Source organism: Bicyclus anynana, chromosome 3, assembly GCF_947172395.1.
Source record: "Bicyclus anynana chromosome 3, ilBicAnyn1.1, whole genome shotgun sequence".
NCBI classification, from domain to species: domain Eukaryota; kingdom Metazoa; phylum Arthropoda; class Insecta; order Lepidoptera; family Nymphalidae; genus Bicyclus; species Bicyclus anynana.
Genome location: NC_069085.1, coordinates 4,826,773 through 4,845,116, shown reverse-complemented (window position 1 = coordinate 4,845,116; position 18,344 = coordinate 4,826,773). Strand labels below are relative to the sequence as shown.

The 18,344-nt window shown below is 35.9% G+C and overlaps 1 non-coding gene across 1 annotated transcript; it reads right to left on the bottom strand.

The window, feature by feature from the left end:
- Positions 1 to 16,479: 16,479 nt before the first annotated feature.
- Trnap-cgg (transfer RNA proline (anticodon CGG)) lies at positions 16,480 to 16,551 on the bottom strand. The gene has a single exon. It is a non-coding gene; the product is annotated as a tRNA-Pro (tRNA).
- Between the last annotated feature and the right edge of the window lie 1,793 nt (positions 16,552 to 18,344).

Genomic DNA, 18,344 nt, shown 5'->3' with positions numbered 1-18,344 from the left:
TACTGTTTAATAATCTTCATACATCAGAATATACTTTATTTCTTGTAAAAAAAGTTGCAACCCTAGAGCGAGTGAACGACGCATGACGTCATCTTTTTTCGAGTTTGCAGCTGGCTCCATCGAATTACAAGACGTTGTCACGTCAAAAGGAGGAGGTTTTAAGTTCGGCTGTATGTAAGCTTTTTTTTTTTAATTTATTCGTGTGCGTTTGAGATTGAGTCACCATTTTTCAAAAGGTTCATAGACGGTCGGACTGTTTTAAAACGTGACGTCACCAAACTTGGACAGTGGACAACCTGCCCTTGATATTCAATGTCACGTTTCACTAATCCCGCGCCTTAAAGTGTGACGTAATTTATAGTCTAGTCTCAATTAGGTTTATAATTTAATTTCACTATAATATTTCATTTCAACGTACCTATTCTATATGTTCGCTCAGTTAAGTTATTATTATGGAAGGTCGTATTGAATAACTACGACCTACTGTTTACGAAAAATTCATTGAAAAAGCTGCAGAAGTAAATTTAACTTCTTCAACATTTATTGGTGATTTAACTTAGTTACCGACCCCAATAGCTTCTTTTGCCATTCAACTTTTTATTTTATCTGTTTTGAAAATGGCGTAACTAATCCAGATTTATTTACGTAGTGCATGAGCATTTAAGGATGTATATATGTATAATGAAACCTTCTGACTCTGATAAACATTTTCATAAAATTCAATTTATTTTTTTATATTCAACAATATAATTTTTTATATTATTTCGACTGGCGAATGCCGGTCACTTCGTCCGCGTGAAAATATATTTAAACTTTCAACCCCTATTTCACCCCTTCTACTCGTGTTTATATTTTGGCATATTTTATATATTAGATGTTTAATATACATAAATATAAGGATAAATACTAACTAAGTTACAAAATACTGTCAAGGGGTAGAATTATTTCTTGAAAAATTCTTAAATTACGTAATTTTTGATAATTTCTGATATATACCTACTATTTTTTGCAAAATTGTAACTTGAAAAATTAAGTACTTTCCATACAAACTTTCAGCCGCTATTTCACCCTTTTCTTGATTATATTTTCGCGACAAAAAGTAGCATATATATAAACCTTCCTCGTATTATGGTCTCAGATCGTGCCAAGTTTCATTTGAATTAATTCAGTAGTTTCAGCGTAATACCTTGTCTGCAAAAAAACGGACAGACCGACAAAAAATAAAAAACAAAGTTTTTTTATTCAAATTCTTTCTTTCTTCTTTCAAATAAAAATTTCAAAATATCTTCAGTGCTCAGAATTGGATCTGTTACACTTTTATTATAAGTATAGATAATGAGAGATTTATACTATCATTAGACAGATAAAGATAGAGACGAATTCGAGACTCACACTGTCGAGTTATAAAAATCTCGTTACAGAGTTACAACTTACTAACAGTTCTCCCACGGTTTTACATGGTAGTTACCGTTTCCGTGGGGGACTAAATATGGGTTATATTTTATATATCACATGTTATCGCCGCGTTGCAACGACTTGCGGTACGGACAGCTTCAGTGTGCTCGTGGCGTTCGAGCCGTCCACATCTCTTGTTGTGTAATTCTTTATGGGTTACTTGGAATAGTAGTAGGGAGTGTTTGTTAACAGTCAAAGGATCCTTTAACCCTACACACATCGTTCACAAGTGCGTGACTCCACTCAAGGTCACAGACAGACTTTCATTCAATAATTGTGTTTTGCAGACAACCGCTTCTGATGTGAAACCCCTTATACTCCGACACACATCACACTAAAACAACGTAACTTTCTATTGGTAATTTCAATATCTGTACATCCGGACCGGAGATTACCCCGTACAACCTCATACACGCACAAGCTTTAACTCTTTATAATATTAGTACCTATCTGTAGTGTTTTTTCCAAGTCTCAGGAACAGTACTCGTACCAAATGATCGTTTGATTGACGATGAAACACACAAACAAAAACTCAGCTCTTCACAATTCAAATATTGTTTGCGCTACTATGAAAAACTAGCTGACGACGCGCGGTTTTACCCTCGTGGTTCCCGTTCCCGTAAGAATACAGGGATATTATATACCTTATAACCTTCCTCGATAAATAGGCTATCTAACACAGAAATAATTTTTCAAATCCGACCAGTAGTCCCTGAGATTAGCGCGTTATAAACAAACAAACAAACAAACAAACAAACTCTTCAGCTTTATAATATTAGTATAGATGGTCATTAAATTACCTACATTTATTTCATTGTTAAAAAGTTACGTTTCATATAAAAGTTAATTTTAAAATGTTTTATGAGCTACAGAAAGTTTGGTTGTTAAAATACGAGCATACGAGTAAATAACGGATTCTGTGGTAACTGAGCTTTGCAGTAAAACCCTCATTCGCACGAGAGTTTTTTTAATGGACGTTAAAAAAGCGTTCAAATACAACAAACGCATTCCCAAGTTTCTGTTCACAGGACAGCAATTTTAAAACACGACGCTTTCTCATCGAGCAGTGTGGCTGGTGGGAGGCTTCGGCCGTGGCTAGTTACCACCCTACCGACAAAGACGTACCGCCAAGCGATTTAGCGTTCCGGTACGATGTCGTGTAGAAACCGATAGAGATGTGGATTTTCATCCTCCTCCTAACAAGTTAGATTTTACATCGAACATCTTATCAATGCATCATCACTTACCATCAGGTGAGATTGTAGTCAAGGGCTAACTTGTAAAGAATAAAAAAAAAGTGTTACATTTTCAATTTTGGGCGTTGGAAATAAACCATATTGTACTAATACATGCTATACGCTAAGCCCACCAACGCTCGGTTTTAACATATCGCTCTGGTGCGAATGAGGCCTTACTTTGGTCAGGCGTTTTGCAACAATACTTTGTCATATCTAATTTCTTTTTTTTTTTAAAAAAAAAAAGAATATTTTTGCCATATATTTTATAATATGACCAATATTCCCATTGCCCTCCAACTAGTCAGGAAAGACTGTGCTAGGAGTGGGTACGACAAAAGACCAACGGGGCGGGGATCGAACCACCACCCTTCGGTGATGAGTCCGACCGCTCTTACCGTTGAGCTATTGAGGCTGCTAATTACATTTACTTTATTTGCACTAAACAGCGCTTAACTTATTTAAACGGTTGATTATGTTTAAGAAAATGTCGATGATCTCGTGTCTAAGTTAGTTATTAATAAAATAGCCCAAGCTAATATAAAATTTTGTATTATATTTTACCGGTCTATAGGTACTTATCGCTAAACGAGCAACGACATTTAAGAACTTGATTAATTACCTACCTGCGGGAGCCTCAAATGAAATTACTCCTCATTAATTATTATTGCCTATTTAAGTCTGGCTTAACATTACTACCTACATCATTTTAGAATATAAACTATCGTGAGTGTTATTCATATTAATTGATTATGAAAAACGGCTACATCTTAGTTAAATTACATTAAATCTAATTTATAGACAAGCTTTGTGATTAATTATCATACCATTTCAGAGCGTTCGCCATTCCGTACGATAAACTCACCAAATGTGATTGGAAAAACAGATAAACTGTGAAAACACTCGAATAAACTTTCAATAATTCAGTTTCGGTTCTAACTACTACATAACAAAAATCGCCAACGCTAACCACTAAACTACGATAAAAGTTGAATGAAAATGCAAAATTGCAATCACGAGACACTCATTTAAAAACTGCTAATTGTTATCTCCACGAGCTTTCTTAATTATTATTATTATATCAAAACATTTAGAATTTGATTGTTTTGACAGAAATTCAAATTGTGGAATTCTAAATGTTTTTAATTCAATCTTAATTACAATCTTACAATAAGTTGAAATATTGTATGCAAAACTGCAGATAATAACGATGAAACACTTGTGTCAGACCAAGTGGCATTGCAATAAACTTTACAATACAAGTAAGAACACAATCATTGCGATGACTTATTAATTATTTTTCTTACTACCTTTTATAAAACAGTACAGAGAATGTCGTATGATAAATTCACTCAACATAGACCTACCTATAAATGAAAATAAACTGCAAAATACACAACATATCAGTTTCAATCCTAATTAAATAAATTCAAAACTAATATGAAAAACTCAATGCAAAAATGCAATTATGGTACATTATTACACTCTTGTGGTAGAGCAAGTGTCAATGCAATTAACTTTCAAACAACATTATGAAGACAATCCCTACGGTGACTTTGCTAATTATTTTCTTTGCCACCTTCCTTTTATATAAAACTTAACAGAGAATGCCGTAAATTGTGTAATCACTCAACATTTCCATTTCAATCCAAGTTGAACGGCACAATGCAAAAGTGCAATCATCATGACACACTTGTGGTAGACCAAGTGTCATTGCAATCAACTTTAGAACAACAATATAAAGACAATCCCTGCGAACATTGCTAATTACTTTCTCCAGGGGTCACAAACATTTTTACAATTATCTCGGTAAACAGTTGGTAAAATTACCTTAGCCATGGCATGAATGTCCAAGGGTATGTAGTCGCGGAAGACGACGCGGCGCCGTCGTCGCGACATGACGTCTGCCCGGCCGCCCGGCGTCTGGTAAACTGACTTCGCGTTCGCCACCCCTGATCCCTACACACGCAAACTTTGGCGCACCCTTAGGCGTTATTCCCCGCGCACATTTCACTCGACTTTACAGTTGAATAGAGTTCCACCATTCTAACCATGGCCTTGAATCCACGAGACCCTAAAATATTGCTACGGAAATATTTTACCGAGTACAATTTCAAAATTGGATTTTGATAGCAATAAATGGAAATTCTATTGTGATTTATTGTTCCTGAATTTGTAACGTTTTCGTAATTGAAACTATTGTTTGTTATATATGATCAATATATATAAATAAAATTGATGCGTTTGTCTGTGATTTCTATACAACTGTGTTGTCTCAAGAGCGTATAGTTACTCGTATATACGTTATTAAAACACAATCTACCTTGTCTGTCTCGTCTGTTTGTTTGTTTTTTTTTTATTCTTCACAATTTAGCCCCTGACCACAATCTTACCTGATGGTAAGTGATGATGCAATCTAAGATAGAAGCGAGCTAGTTTGTTAGGAGTAGGATGAAAATCCACACACATTTCGGTTACACGACATCGTATCGCTAAATCGCTTGGCGGTACGTCTTTGCCGGTAGGATCTGGCCTCACACCAGCCAGAGCAATAAAGAAAACTTCAATCAGCCCAGCCAGGGATCGAACCCAGAAAATCCGTCATGTAAGTTCACCGCGCATACCACTGCGCCACGGAGGCTTTTGGTCTTGAGAATGGCTCTGATTTTAATTTCACGCATACGAAGTCGCTGGCAGTTGTTAGTTATAATATGTTTATTTACTTCATACTGTATTATTTCTCAAGAAATTTCCATTTTCATAATATACTTACATAGGTACGTAATACAAATAACTTTAGCTACTTATATTATTTAAATAAAGAAAAGTAGAAAATCAAATAAAATAAATGGGCTAAGTATTTTATTTGCTAAATGCTAATTCGTCCCCTCGAGATTAAAACTTTTGTATGCATTTCGTGACTGAAATAGTCTCGCAATCCATTCACGAAATCCAGAATACTCAATGAAAATGAGGAAATATTTTTTCAAAGTTCTGATGACGCCACATCTATACCAATATTGAAAAGCTGAAGAGTTCGTTTGTTTGTTTAGTTGAACGTGCTAATTTCAGGAACTACTGATCCGATTTGAAAAATTCTTTCACAGTTAGATAGCCCATTTATCGAGGAAGGCTATAAATTATCTCCGTATTCCTATGGAACCAAGAACCACGCAGGTGAAACCGCGCGGCGTTAGCTAGTGACAGATATTATACAACTAATCAATACATATAAGTAAATAAAAATGAAGTGTCTGTCGGTATTACAAGATAACTGCGTGTTTAATAAGTAGTTATTTAAATGATACCATACTACTAACATTTCTTTTTTAATTTTCTGTTTGTCTAGGGTAATCTTTAGAATGGCTGAACCGATTTTAATAGGACTTTTACTGGAAGATAGAGGATTTTATGGAGCAACATACATACTTTTACCCCGAAAAAAAAGTTCTCGCGGGATTTGTAAAAAGCAGTATTTCACGCGTATACGACTCGCTGGTTGACTAATAAAATTACATTCGCTAACATCTCGCTAAGTTCTCGCGGGACTTTTGAAAAACTGAATTTGACGTGGACAATTTCGCGGACGTGTGTATTAAACTAAAATCAAGCTTAAAGTAAAAAAAAGCTGTACCTCTTCAAGAGCTCCACGAATGAGGCTGGACCTCCAGAAGGTCATGGGTTCGATATCTGGCATATTACTGTATCCACCACTAACAGTGTATTTACCACTAATTAGATGGGACAAGAAATATACGCACTCATTAAAAATATGGAAACAATTCCTTATCAACTTAGGAGTGTACTAGTAAATTACGAAAATAAAATTTCCGAGCGTACTCCGCCCCGCAAGCTCGACCCCGCATCGCTCGACCCCGCATATGATTTACGAGATAGGAAAAAAAATAACCGTTTTTCCGTGATTGTAAATTACACCGAACTTCCTATTTCGTATTAAAATTGTATTTTTCTACTCAATTTTAAAATTGTATAGATACGTGACGTGATAGCGCAGTGGTCATCACTGCATTCGATTCGGAGGTTGTAGATTCGAATCCCTTCCGGGCACTTCCAACTTTTCAGTTATGTACATTTTAAGAAATTATTATATCACGTGTCTTAAACGGTGAAGGAAAACATCGAGAGGAAACCTGCATACCAGAGAATTTTCTAATTGCGCCTCCGTGGCGCAGTGGTGTGCGCGGTGGATTTACAAGACGGAGGTCCTGGGTTCGATCCCCAGCTGGGCCGATTGAGGTTTTCATAATTGGTCCAGGTCTGACTGGTGGGAGGCTTTGGCCGTGGCTAGTTACCACCATACCGACAAAGACGTACCGCCATGCGATTTAGCGTTCCGGTACGATGTCGTGTAGAAACCGAAAGGAGTGTAGATTTTCATTATCCTCCTTACAAGTTAGCCCGCTTCCATCTTAGATTGCATCATCATTTACCATCAGGTGAGATTGTAATCAAGGGCTAATTTGTAAAGAATAAAAAAAAGACTTTCTTAATTAAATAACGTTTTATATGTACAATTACTATTGAGCCTTGAACAAATAACTAATATAATAGAGTCTGTACAGCTTCTGTGAGATTGAGAATATCTTCAAGGCAAGAGTGAATAGACCTAATTCACAATATTACGAGAAGTTTATAACCAATCGAACTTCCCAAGAGTTTTGAATGCCTAACGCCCGTATCTAACGTTTATTATTTAACGACGAAATGCGTTCGTATAGACTGTGTGACTTCGCAGCAGGGGCGTAGCTAGCGCCGTTTCCAACGTATTAATGACACGGGCCCCCCGAACTACATGGGCCCCTTACATGTGAAATTAAAAATTTGCTAAAAGTAATACACTTAATCTCTTAATCTGGTGCTTCCCGAAAAAAATCATGTAAAATACTGCATAAAGAGTTTCACTTCAGATATTACAAAAGTTAAAAAAGCAATCTTTCTTTTCTTAAGCATTTTACTAAATTTGAAAATTCAAATTTAATGCATTTTCTTTGTTTATATCAATGTTCGTACACTCGAACAAAACAGCTATTACATCTTGTGTAGTATATTAAAACAAACATTTTGGTACCAATTTTACTAAAAAGAGTTAGGGGTAAATAAAAAACTGAAAAGAGATTTGCCGCTCGTCTATTGGGCCCCCCAACTAATTTTGATACAAGATTCCCCCCCCCCTCCCCCCTCCAGGCAAGCTACGCCTCTGTTTTGTGAATAAAAAACAATGACACATGACCAATGGTTTAGTGAAAATGGCAAACAATAATTATAGCTAACATTTGAACTCAAAATAAATTTATTTATATTCGTTTATAGAATTAATTTTAAATCAATTTAGAAAAGTATCGTAATTACCAAGGTAGTCAACTGCACGTAGTTTAAAAATCATCAATCTGTCAATCAATCATCAAGTGATCACGAAATCTATAGCTTGATATCGTTACCTATTATATGCAAAAACTCAAAAAACTGGAGCACCAAAAAATACTAAATAGTATGTACCTACTATTACGTTACGTAAGTATCCTGTGATTGAATAAAAAAATTACCTTCGCTACCTTTGCCAAAAAAATGTTTAACTTCGTAAAACACGGCTATCCTTAATTCGTTATCTGAACTTCATATAAGAGAGTAGGCAAGCCCGTATATACGAGTATCTTAATGATATCAAAAGGTTTACGTCACGAAGTACGACTAACTCTGAGTTCTTTGACTAATAATAAAAGTTTTAATACTACGAGGACGTAAAGTTTGCAAGTAACTTTGCTTGTAGCAATCCCCGAGGTTTAGCGCCGAGCCAATTACATAATGGTAATGGAAAAATTACGATGTTTGAGCATACAGTGTGATGGAGATTTATTTCATGTTTTATAACAACTTTTTTTTGTACGAAAATCCTTGGATACCTTTTGCCCACGGTGCGGCGAGGTTATGTCGGATTTGTATTGACTGAAATTCTACCTGTTTCATTGGTTCAATGAATAGTATTCGGCATACGAGTAAGGACGCAGGTTCCAGCACGGCTATTCTCTAACATCGTTCTCTACAACTCGCAATTGCGAGTGTCGAATTCACCGCTATCTTTCTCACTCTACAGTATCGTGTCAAACAGGGAGAGATAAAGGTGAATTCGAAACTCGCATTTGCGAGTTATAAAAATATTGTTACAGAATAGCCCAGAAGTTCTGGATTGCGGTCTTCCTTCCAAGGAATTCTAATAGCGCAGAGAGTTAAATAAATTCTTGCAGTCGGTATGGAGATTTTAGCCGTATATACTATAAATCTATAATATAAAAATGAATCGCAAAATGCGTTGGTAAGCGCATAACTCAACAACGCCTGGACCAATTTGGCCAATTCTTTTTTTAAATATTCGATGAAGTTTTAGGATGGTTCTTACGGCGAGAAAAATTCGAATATTTGCCGGAAAAACCATAAAAATAGCCCTTTTCTTTTTCCCATACAAATGTTTTTCTGGCTAAAACGTTGTCAATTTGAGCTTTATTGTTATTGTATAAAGTTCATATTAATAAAAATTAGAAAACGGAGTAAGGGTGGGGTAGGGTAGAGTAGGGTAGGGGTAGGGTATGGTAGGGTAGGGGTAAGGTAGGGTAGGGGTAGGGCAGGGTAGGGGTGAAAGTTTACATCGAGTTTCACGCGGACGAAGTCGCGGGCGTCCGCTAGTATATAATAAAACTGGTCGAATTCTATACATTTTTTCGCAATTTGAGATTATACTTATACGATTTGTAACAACAAACGTTAGCGTGGCTTATCAGACGACTGCGCCATTTAGAATCTATACTTATATTACGAATTCTGTACATTTTGTACATTCTGTTTTTTAAAAATTTTGTTGGGGGACATTATGTAATCGATACTGAAGCTGAAAATATTTTTTTTCGATTTTATGTCTGTCTGTCTGACCGTGTTTTTTTCACTGAATAAATTCAAATAAAACTTGGCACGGCTTAAGACCATAATACGGAAAAGTTTATAGGATACTTTTTATTGCGAAAATAAAATGAAAAGGGATTGAAAAAAAGTTTGTATGGAAAGTCCTTCATTTTTAAAGTTACAGTTTTAAAAATTTGTTCATAAATCATGAAAAAATTACGAAATATAATGTAATTCAAAAATTTTTAAAATTCAACCCCTAAAGTGGTGAAATAGGGCTTGGAAGTTTACATTGATTTCCACGCGGACGAAGTCGCAGGCATCCGCTAGTTTATTTAATAAAACGTACATTACTCATGGCGTAAACAAATTAACATAGCAAAATAATTACAATAGAACGCTATAAATAGAATTTACAGCCAGAAAAGGCGTAGGAGCCGAGTTCGTTGACCCCATACGATGGGTGGGAAGGTTTTAAATGAATGGCTTGTCTAAATTAAATTATTACAAAAATTAATTATTTCGGCAACGACCTTTGCAAATTAATTACGAGCTTATAATATTAAATTTGCTCTGTTAAAACCTACCGTTTACGTAGATGTCCCTTGTCAGGTACACTACCTAAACTCGGGGGTTATAAGGCACAAATCTTGGAACAATAATTTGTCTGTTGTTCAATTGAATATCAAAATGGTAATTGTTTGTTTTTTGACAGGGTTAATAATGGAATCTGAAGGTGTCTTTAGGCACTCCTAAGCTAAACAAAATAAAGCCGTAAAAGTTTGGGTAATTTTTAGCAAATTTTGAAAAATAATTTTGTGTCGGTCTTCTGGTTTTAAGTGACAAAATGTACTGTAGTTCAGTTAGTGAAAGTCAAGTGAAAATATTTATAGCAGAGAAATAAAATAAGTTTCACCAATCAGTTAATTAAAATAAAATCAGTTTTCTAAAATAAGATTGTTTAAAGAGTCATTTTATGCATTTTATTTATCTACTATATGTACCTACTAGCGGACGCCCGCGACTTCGTCCGCGTAAATTTCGATGTCAACTTTACTACTACCCGTACCCTACCCTACCCCTACCCTACCACTACCCCTACCCTACCCTACCCCTACCCTACCCCAAACCTACCGCTACCTTACCTACACCCTACCCCCATCCTGCCCCTACCCCCATTCTACCCCTACCCTCCCCGTACCCTATCCCTTTCCTACCCCTATCCCACCCGTACCACTATCTCACGCCTATCCTACCCCTACCCTACCATTTCCCTATCCTACCCGTACCTCTACTCTACCACTACCCTACCACTACCCTAAACCCGGCCCTAAACCTACCCTACCCCTACACTACCCCTACGCTTCCCTAACCGTACCCTACCCTACCCTGTGATTTCTCTATCTTACTCCTACCCTTAGCAAAATCGGTCCAGTCCTTCGAGAGTGGTGGTATGACCAAGAGAAATAGAGACTTCTATGCTAATAATATAAAGAGGTAAAGTTCGTGTGGTTGTAGGAGGTAATCTCTGGATCTAATAGAAAGCTACGTTATTTGCGAGTGTCATAGGCTATGTTTGATCCGCATATTCATACGGGAACGGGAACTACATAAATGAAAGCGCCGGGCGTCATATAGCGGAATTTCTGCGTCTTTTAGAAATTTTGTATTATCTCCGAAACTATTTAAGTAATTAACATACTGTAAAGGGCAAATCTTATCTCCATAATATCCTTGTGATTATTAAATAATTTATTTTAATAAGGATTAAAGTTTAGTTGTATAAATAATGACGTAAACCTACGTATATAAAATTAATAATTTTTAAAACACAAAAGCAGATATATCTGCTAATATACAGAAGATAGATATGTGGTGTCGCGGACTTTTTTGTAGAACTTTTATAGATACATAAAGTCTCATACATTAATTTCAATTTTACACAATAGTTAAGGCAGCGCATGCGAATAAGTCTGTTTAAGAGGATTTTCAGTCCGACCTGTATGACAAAAACTGTTATAACTCGGCTAATATATATGATACCAATATAAAATATAGCCTATAGCACTCCCCGATAATGTAGCATTCTACTGGTGAAAGAATTTTTAAAATCGGACCAGTAGTTCCGAAGATTACCCCATTTAAAAAATGTGACAAACTTACAAACTTACAAACTTTACCTCTTTATAATATTAGTATAGATTTTTATTTCATTTTCATATACTGAAATATAGTTACAGCTTCGTTTTTAACCGACTTCCAAAAAGGAGGAGTTCTACGTTCGACTGTATGTATGTTTTTTTTGTTGACAGCAGACCATCACAAAAGTTTAGGTACATATTTTCATTTCAATAAATTTTAGCCTTAATACTACTCGTAGGTACTTTACGTTATTTATTAATAAGTTAGAAATGAATAACACTTACCGAATACCTAACAATCAACACCAGTTAAATGGAACAATATACTAAGCATTTACGATATTTCCCGAAGTTTTAATAAAAAAACGTTTTTTTTTATTTTATTCTTTACATGTTAGCCCTTAACTACAATCTCACCTGATGGTAAGTGATGATGCAGTCTAAGATGGAAGCGGGCTAACTTGTAAGGAGGAGGATGAAAATCCACACCCCTTTTCGGTTTGTACACGGTATCGTACCGGAACGCTAAATCGTTTAGCGGTACGTCTTTGCCGGTAGGGTGGTAACTAGCCACGGCCGAAGCCTCCCACCAGCAAGAGCTAGACAAATTAAGAAAATCTTAATCTGCCCAGCCGGGGATCGAATCCAGGACCTCCGTCTTTTAAATCCACCGCGCATACCACTGCGCCACGGAGAACGTCAAAAACGTGTTTAAAAGTAGATGACTTAAATCAAATTACGTTATCTCCGCACTAAGGGAGGGCTGTACGATCGCAGAATAAATTTCATGAAGACCTTTGACACTATTGTTCTCTTATTATACAGGCGGCTTCAAAAGGATGTTGAAGAGAATAAAGGATGAATTGGGCTCTTATCCAGATATAAGGCACGCACCGGCATTGAAAGAGAGCAAGCGTGGAGGAGGCATAAAAGGCTGTGTATGCTAAATTGGGCACATTGCTTTATATTAGACATATGGTATATTTTGCACGTGGCTCCCATTATTATCTCAACTCAAGGAATATTGAAAACTAGCGGACGCCCGCGACTTCTTCCGCGTGGAATTCAGTATTCACAAATCCCGCGGGAACCGTGGATTTTTCCGGGCTGAAAAGTAGCCTATGTGTTAATCCAGAGTAAAATCTATTTCCATTCCAAATATCAGCCAAATCGCTTCAGTAGCCGCAGCGTAAAAGAACAAACATACTTACACATAAACTTTGGCCTTTATAATATTAGTAGGAAGTAGGATAGGATAGGATATACGTTTGTTTATGCTATGAGTATATCTTCTCTAAGAGTCTATAATTATCTGCACATATAAGGCACGCACTGGTATTCTCAATTCTCTACGTGTGTAAAGTCTGCGTTTTGCCAGCGTGATGGATTATTATCCTAACCGCTTTCATCCTGAGAGGCGATTCGTGCTCAACAGTGAGCCGAATATGGGTGAAATGATGATAATTTGCACTTAGCTTTTATTGCTATATAATATAGAAAATAGACTTTTTTCTATTTTGTTCTGCCTTGTTCACAAGATCAGCTCTGAATCATAGGGTCCAAGGTTTGAGTCCTAGGGCGTGGATATAACTGGACTCTTATCCAGATGTAAGATGTGGAGGAGCCATAAAAGGCATATTCCGTCTTACTAGTATGTACTAGGTATTCGCAAAATGGTCTATTATTTTACATTTTAATATTAATTTTATAAATGAGAAAGCTTTTACAGATAAAAAATAAATTAATTGTAAAGATACAAAACTATACAAACAGTTTATCTGTGACATTATCAAATTGCACCTACAACGTATGACCTACTTTGAATATTTAAATTGGAGTAATACAATAAAATCCACAACTTGGCTGCGCTGCCGAGGATAATAAAGGATTAAATGTGGTTATAAATATTATTATATTACCACTAAATAAAAACCTGACTATGTTATTATAAGCGGCTAAATATATTGTTTGTCGCCGATAGCTTGTAACTTATTGGTTGCTTGCGTAACTGTGCTAGCCAATGGGGTGAAGTTTCAAGTTTATATCAAAGCGATGCTTACCAAGAGCCTCAATAGCTCAACGGTCGGTCTCATTACCGAGGGATGGTGGTTCGATCCTCGCCCCGTTGGTCTATTGTCGTACCCACTCCTAATACAGTATTTCCCGACTAGTTGGAGGGCAATTGGAATATTGGTCATATTTAAAAAAGATATGGCAAATATTCTTAAAAAAAAACAAAGCCAAGCTTGACAGGGTTCACTATTGTTTTATTTAATTTATTTATTTATATTTAATTTGGTACGCATTATATTGAGTAATCTACCATGTTTCTTAGAGATAACGGACTTTTTCCTGTAAAAAATAAATCTATAAGTTAAAGGTTAATTTCAATAATTTTGGGTTCCAGTAGTTTTGTAGATTCGAGATTGATTGATTGATAGTCTATCTTTTTGAATAACTTGTATACTATTTACTTCAAAATTATAAAAAAAATATGTTTGAGATCCTCACAAATTCTTTCATTTGATTTGGCGCTCGATGCACTTTGCAAAACTTATTTTTTACTCTCCAACTTGCCAACAACAACAACATATGAGTAAGGGGTAAGTTCAATGACCCCAATATTGAGATTTCATCCATTCACACTATACCTCTGCGTTTGGTTCACAGGAATTGATATGTGAACACAAGAAAATCGTAGCTACGTTCTGTTACGCACGCGCTACGATGCGAACGTTTGCATCCTACTAATATTATAAACGCGAAGGTTGTATGTTTGGATGTTTGTTACTCTTTAACGCTGAAACTACTTAATTTGTAAAATTTGGAATGCAAATAGATTATACTCTGGATTAACACATAGACTACTATTTATCCCGAAAAAATCCATGGTTTCCCGAGATTTGCGAAAACTGATGATTTTGATGATATGAATGTTTGTTACTCTTTCACGCCTCGACTACTAAACCGAAATAGCTGAAATTTAGTATTGAGATATATTATAGCATGGTTTAACACATAGGCTACTTTAAATCCCAGAAAAATCCATGGTTCCCGAGGGATTTGTGAAAAACTAAATTCCACGCGGACGAAGTCGCGGGCGTCCGCTAGTATTCTATAGGCTTCTTACTCTCGTTAGTTCTCTCGTCAATACTCTTGTTCGTTCTATGGAATTTGTCTATTAACCAAACCAGTAAAATGTTTCATTAACAACCCATATTCGGCTCACTGTTGAACACGAGTCTCCTCTCAAAATGAGAAGGGATAGGCCTTAGTCCACCACGCTGACTTCACACACTAGAGAATTATTAAGAAAATTCTGAGTTATGTAGGTTTCCTCACGATGTTTGAGACACGTGATTTTTAATTTCATGAAAGCACATAACTGAAAAGTTGGAGGCGCATGCCCAGAACGGATTCGAAACTACGCCCTCGAAGGCAGAGGTCATAACCACTGGGCTATTATGTCTCACAATTTTTAGTCAACCCTTTTGCAATGGATTGACGTCAGTTAAATTGATTGTTAATTTAATTTTTATAAAAAAATTTTTCATCTAAAAACCACCTCGGTGAAGGTTGCCTTATATTTTTTGGTTTTTCTACTACAGTTTTCCGACGAAAAGTATCTTAAATATCTCTGCCGTCTACGTACTAAAGTTTTTTTCAGATAGCATGAGTACGGTGACAGTTGCCTTATGACGTTCATAATACGTACTATTATCGTGAATCGCGGCGAACTTTCAAAAGTTAAACGAACTGTCACCCGCACCATCCTGCGTGAAACGAACTGTAATTTACGTCTATGTTTACGTTTGGAAGCCGAAGAGGATATATTTCGATTTTTTTCAAACCCTATGTAATCTATACTAATATAATAAAGCTGAAGAGTTTGTTTGTTTGTTTGTTTGTTTGATTGAACGCGCTAATCTCTGGAACTACTGGTCCGATTTGCAAAATTCTTTCAGTGTTAGATAGCCCATTTATCGAGGAAGGCTATAGGCTATATGTTATCCCTGTATTCCTACGGGAACGGGAACCACGCGAGTGAAACCGCGCGGCGTCAGCTAGTATTATATATAGATAAACATAAGGGAGAATACCTTGCATGTTGCTGAGTACCTGCACCAAGTATGAGCCCTTAATATTGATAAGTACGTTTAGAGCACCCCATAGAAAATTACAGAAATACTTAAACACGTAAGATGGATTCGTTAATAGTTAAAATATAAACAATTTGAAATCTTACGATTTGAACGTAAATCAAGGAAAGAATGTTTAATTATTTTTAAACTTTGTAACCCTTGCAAAATAAAATCTTTTCTGTTATTGACCATCAAGCGCACTTATTCATTTTTATTTTGTAGCAAATAGTCCCAAAATAACAAAAATAAATATTTCCTAACGATTTCGACAAGCCGTGAGTAACAAAAAAGTCTTTAAAATCTGTGATACTTTTCCCTACCTTTAAAAGCGGAAAATATGATACATAACTATTTATTCTTCTTATTTATTTATTTATTTATTTTCTTAACTTATAACCATACCGCTCGAGTAATTACACTTTTAGCATAATTCTTTACTTGTTTTCCCCACATAAAACTCCGTCCATTACCATGCCTTCTATTTACGTAGATTAAGATAGATAAAAAAAACAATTACAGTAAATAATTTTCTTCAAACATAAGCAATTTAAAAATATAAAAATATTTTCCGGAAACAGATAAAAAATGATAATTGGGCTCGTCCGGGATTTGAACCCGGGACCTCTCGCACCCGAAGCGAGAATCATACCCCTAGACCAACGAGCCGATGATTTACGTGCCGAATGTAACAGTAAGTAAAAACATATCGCACACTACGTGTTTTATTCGTATTTATAATACGTGTATTAAATAGTAGTATTCATTAAGAAGCATTAAATATTACTTATAATGTATTATAAACCAGAACTGCACACTAGTAGTTCCGTAGTCCTACTTTTAAGAAGTATACCTCAGCAGGAAAGGCTGGAAAATAGCGTTTTTGCGAATTCTAATAATAGCCGAAGTAGGAAAAGAAATTGAAGAAATAATCAAGAGATCATTGGCCGCTATTACCGATTTTAAACTTCACAAGTCATATTCATTAGTGCCAATGTACGAATAGTGTTAATAAGTTAAATTTTGCCAGATTTACCTCTTTTAGTCTCTATGCAATTGGAAATAACGGCCACTATGCTATCGTGAAGTACTACATCTAGCCGTTATAGACGCATGCAAGGGAACGTGAATTACAAGAAAATCAGTGGTTAGTGCCGAGGTGCCGCCACTCATCATAATTCATGTACTCAGCACCGCCTGAGATGAAAACGTTCGTGTAAAAACAGCCCCAATTACTGTAAATGGATGTGAAGAAAAAAAAAAACGAAAATATGCCAGGCGCTTTCCGAGCTTTTGCGATCTCGCTTTCGTTTTACGTAAGAGCTTTTCTAATTCGAGCGTCAAGCGAATAGAGGGCTTAAAAGGAAAATGTGGTCGTGTGGGCATGTGACACCCGGGAGACTAGACAAGACATAGAGAAGTGAAGTGACAAAGAATGTTAGGTGTAGAAGGCAATTCTGGCAAAATCACCTCGGGCGGGGGTTCCAACTCTTCGTCCGGCGCTGGGGGGTCGCCCGCGCGCCACGGCCGGCCGCTCCTGCCCCACACAACACTCTGTCATACACCTTACTTCTATGTTGCTACAATTATAATATACTCAGAGGCACAATTATTCGCCCACTTCAATATGATGAATAATTGTGCCTCTGAGTACACTATACTTTACTACTGCTATACAAAAGACTGTGTTTTAATTCTAATACTCAATATGAGAAACTTGATATGCCCGTTATAGAAAAAAAAGATGAATAAAGAATATTGATATAGGAGTTGGAGATTATTTTAAACAGGGAAAAAATTCGTAATAATTGTTAAAGTTAGTGTAATTTGAATAATCAGAAATCTATCTATAATAGTATTTAATTAAACAAAGAATGAATATAATACAATTTAACTTCTAACAAAAATAAAACTCTTTCAAAAGTTACAATGTTAATATCATTGGTAATAATAATCAAACAAATATCTATTAAGTTTAAAGCCTTGTTCTACCATTTCAAATTACTATTACTTAGTTTGCTTAATGGAATACGGTTGAAATATAAGGGTTTTATTGGAAAGTAAAAAGTTAGAAACACAACAGTGTCGTTTTAATGTTTGTAATACAATGAAATGGTAATAGTGGTAGTATTGCGACATTCAATCGTCGATTGAGTAACGAGTTTACGGGTAGTTAAATACAAAAGAACCCTTACGGATGCGGTATAGCCGCATAAACCGGCCACAATAAACGTAAATGTTTATGTTGCAATAAAACAATCTATTCCGACGTTGGATACAAGTGCTAGTACTGGCTTATAGCCAATGAGTGTTTTATCAAGCCAATCCGTTTTAAATAAAGACGATATTTTTATTTAAAAGTGCGGACAAGGGGAAATGTTTGTCGAGGACTTTATCCACTCACTCGGCCACTTGGCCCCTACTTATTCCTAATCTGAAATCACGATCAAGTGAGATCGTCA